The sequence below is a fragment of the Tenrec ecaudatus genome, chromosome 18, assembly GCF_050624435.1.
Source record: "Tenrec ecaudatus isolate mTenEca1 chromosome 18, mTenEca1.hap1, whole genome shotgun sequence".
In the NCBI taxonomy this organism is placed as follows: domain Eukaryota; kingdom Metazoa; phylum Chordata; class Mammalia; order Afrosoricida; family Tenrecidae; genus Tenrec; species Tenrec ecaudatus.
The window spans coordinates 64,154,821-64,159,170 of record NC_134547.1 but is presented as its reverse complement, the minus strand read 5'-3'; positions in this window follow the sequence as shown (position 1 = coordinate 64,159,170).

Sequence of the window (4,350 nt, the reverse complement as noted above, 5' to 3'; positions counted from 1 at the left end):
CTATGTGGCCAGCAGTCATTCGTCTGCCCAAGGCAAGAGTAGGCAGCGAGGCCTGGGTTCCACCTGTAGCATCTCGGGGCCGAGTAGCGCATGCCGTGTCCTCCGTGCCTAGGCAACGCTCTGGGTGCCTGCAAAGTGACAGCACTGCCGAGATGACAGTGCTCGAGCACAGAGTGAAGGCCCAGGCCGAGGCAGCCTCCTCCGCTCCCCGACCTTCACCCCAAATGCCCCGGCTGACCAGAGGGATTTTTTATGCTAGAAACGAGTTCGATCCCAAACCTTCCTTGTAAGCTGTTCAGAAAGGAGGGGCTCGGCTACTGCCGGCCTTCTTCCAAGTGGTTTCCTTTATCTAACATTCAGATAGGCCGCAGACTACCCGCTCTTCACACACACCCAGGGGGGACCTGACTTTGTAGACTCCCCTGGCTGCTTCTGGCCAGCTCTGAACATCTGGGAACTGTCTGAAGTGGAAGAGAAATGCTTGTTTCCCTGAAGTCCTGTGAACTCTCCATGACCTGAGTAGGAGAGGGCTGCCTGCTCGCTCCCTGCATGAGAATCCCCACCTCGGTAGGTCTGGACCCAGAGCAGGGAGGAGGGGAATGGATCTGCTGCACTTCTTGCAAGTGGGAGTCAAGGGCCTGAGAAGCCCTCGTGGCTCCGCCTGGCCCCTTGTGCGCTGCTGTGAGGGGGAAGGGCGAGGCCATCTGCTCCCATAAAGATGTGTGAGGAGCGAGAGGGCGGCGTGGGTCAGAGACCAGGCCGTGTTGGGTGGTAGACATGTAGGTCGGCCCTTCTCTATCCCGGGGTTGGGCCCCTGAGGATTCAATGGATGGGCTTCCTGGCCTCCGTGAAGCCCATCTAGTTTAGAGGTGAGAAGCCCTGCCTGAGGGAGGCTTCCCAAAGGTGAGACCGTCAACAGAGGGGAGACAAGGCAAGTCTAGTCTCGCAAACCTTAGACCTTTCTGCTGTGGCACGTTAGCTAGCTATTCTTTGGAATCAACTCGGGACACCATAGACAGGCTAAATTTAAATGTCAAAAGTGCCTTGCTTCCCACCTACAGAAGGCAGGGCATTATCTTAGGGAGTTGGGAGGAAATGCGGTTTTCATTTCCTTTTAGACGAAAATTTTGAGTGTCAGTTATCTTACGAGATTTGTTGGACAATAGCTTTTAACTTTGTATTTAAACATGACTTAAATAAAAATGTTATCTACCCAAAAGTGAGGCCACTGTTGTAGATGCCCAGTGCCATTGTAGCTTGTTCTCGACCTCGACCGTTCATTCTGCCAGTGCCTGGCTACGGGGCTCAGTGCTCCGCAGGTGCTTCTGTGAGCCGACACGGCCCAGAGACAGTGGGGTGAAGTGCACTGACCTTTGGTGAGCTCAGGTCCCCAGAAGAGGTGGCGTTCTGCCCGTTTAGTGTTTTCCTGTACATGGTCTAGCTAGAGAAGCGGCCTTGGCAAAGGGAATTCTGGTCGAGCGGGAACACCTGAGTAGGTACCCAATTCATAAACCGTGAAGTTTGGGGGTGGGGGGTGGGGTGTAATTCACTGGCTGTGTGCGTAAGAACTAAGCATTACAATGTTTGTTGGTAGACGAACTCAGTTATGAAGGGTGAATGGATACAAGGACACAGGTCACCTCCCTCCCACTTGTTTTTGTTGTTTTGCTGCTACATCAAGCGTAGACCACAGGTTCCCAAACTTTCCACTGCTGCCGACTTTATTTTTTTTGCCCTACTTTAGAAAAAAATTTTTTTAACTTGGTGCTTCCCTAGCAATTAAAAACTGGTAGCCGTAATTCAAGATAAAGTTTAAGGATCTTCTTTGGCAGACCCTTCTCCGGATCGTCCCAGTGCCCCCTCCCCCAGGGGATGTTGCCCACATTGGGAACAGGGGTGCAGACCATCTGAGAAGACTTTGTATTTCAGGGCCGACACTACTTGAACAGCTGGAGTGTCTCCATTGGCCACAGACCCTGTTCAGACGTTAGAGGGGTCCTCAAGTGTCCCCCCCTAAAACACAGAGACGGGTAAACCAACGGCTGAGGATGCCAGCTTACTCGTCAGGGGAATAAAAGGGAGGAGGAGGACAAAGGATCAAGGCTAGTAAAAATTCATACCATACACGGTTCCTCTCGTGTCATGAAAGAAACGTACCTAAGGCTTGTGGTGGGTCTTCTCCCTTGATCTCTGTCACTTCATGCTCTGCTTTAAAGTGAAGATCATCCCAAACAAAGTGCCACCGTGCTTCGGGAAATAAGTGTCACGAGCCAGTAGAACATTTCATGAGTGAATAGACTTTGTGTCTGACAGGAACGTAGAATTCAAAGCAACAAGAAGCGGGCGCCAGGCAGGGGGAGAAATGAGACTGCAGCTAGTTCAGCAGGACAACTGCATTCTTCCCCTTCCATGGACCCCCTTCATGGAGAGATCATGAGGGGAAAGGAGCTGTCGGAAGAGTGGTTCGCCTGCCCGTTCTCCACGCCCAGAGCAAGCACAAGCAGCCCTGTGCTCAGAAGGAATGATGCCATTGTGGCCCTGGTGTCAAAGGTGTGATGGAAAGGGATATTTGCTGATCCTCATGCTTCGTGCACGCGTGAATTCAGTTGTGCCATTTTGAGACGAGCACTGAAGAGGCCCATGGTCAGCAAAACAGGTAAGATCTCCAACCAGGGGACAGTTGAGTGATGATGACGTGCATGTGACAAGGCCATTGCGTACACAGTGTAGGTCAACAGGCCATGTTCTAGGGCACTTTCTGGTCCAAAGGGTCAGTTTGATTCAACCTGAAGAAGAGCTGCTGCCTTCCATGGACTGGTGAGCCTGGAGCAGTGGGTAGGAGGGGCTGCATGCAGGAGTGCTCTGTGAACGAGCTGATATGCAATTCGGGAGAGTCTGACTGACTGGGAGGGAGCAGGCAAATACGATTATTGTGGCGGTAAGGAGATGCTGGCTGGAGTGTTTAAAAATAGCAAAACATTGGAAACTGCCCGTATAACCCTCAAGAAGAAACTTTGGGCCCTAAGAATTTGTTGTAAGTGGTTAATGCTGTATTACATTATCATTTATTTGTAAACAGTTTCATTGGTACATAATCTACATGTACAATTCAATCATAGAGAAGAATTGTATAATCCTTACCATAATCAATTTTAGTATATTTAGTACAATCAGATTTAGTATATTTTCTTGTATTCATTGTTAATGTTCCCTCCAGCTTTCCCTGCTGTACCCCAAGAACCATTAATCCAGTTACTATATATACACACACACCACTATTTAATGCGTAAATCAAGACACACACACAAAACAAAACAACCCTAAATTGTATGTTAGTTAATCTAGTCAGGCCTAGCTGGGAGACCCAATGTACAGCACATGGCCTGGGGTGCCGCCATCTATGTAATGCTTGATTCTATTGCCACGGCCTCGGCCTCGGCCTCAGCCTCAGTCCATCTTGACGGCTTTCCTCGTTGTCACTGCTCCTCTCCCAAGCATGATGTCCTTTTTCAGGGACGGCCCTCCTGGTACTGTGCCTCATAGTGCATGAAATCAAATCTAACCTTACTTCCAAGACAAATTCATTCTTCTGGCACTCTGGTATGAATTCAATAGTTTTTGCCAACAAAATTCAAATCCATCAATTCTTCGATTGTTCTTATTTACTGTCCAGTGTTCACGTGGCTGTAAGGTGACTGAAAATGGCTTGGGTGAAGCACACTCAAAAGTGTTTAATAATTGCATACTGTGTTGAGGATTGTGTGAGACCACAGTGCTGTTGAAGCATATAAACACAGAATAGAAGGAAGCAGGAGAAAAAGGAAGCGGGTGTGTGTGTGGTTGTGTGTGGTGGGTGGTGTGTGTGTGTGTGTGTGTAGACCATAGAATAGAAGGATCCAGAAGAGAGAGGAGGCGGGGGTGGGGTGGAGTGTGTGTGTGTGTGTGTGTGTGTGTGTGTGAGAGAGAGAGAGAGAGAGAGAGTGTTCTGAACTCTGAAGATGGCATGGTAGAATAGAGGAGTGTGACAGCTTTGTGAAAGATGGGCATTGGATAGGAAGACTGAGGAAGCCTTGATTGCTTGAATGATGAAGTCCCACGGACTGCAGAAAGAAAACAGAATGCTGCTTAGAAGCAAGGATGGCAAGACTTCCTCTTAAGAAAACTTTGGATGGCCAGACTTAATGACTTTGGGCATGTCAGAGGAGGGCCGTCTTTGAAGATGTCATGCTTGGCAAAGGGGCCCAAAATCGGAAGGCCTGTCACAAGACGGATTAGCAGGCTGTAACATGGGGTCACACACGAGCAGCTGTGAGGAGGGCGCAGGGCCGGCTGATGCACGGGGTCAATCTG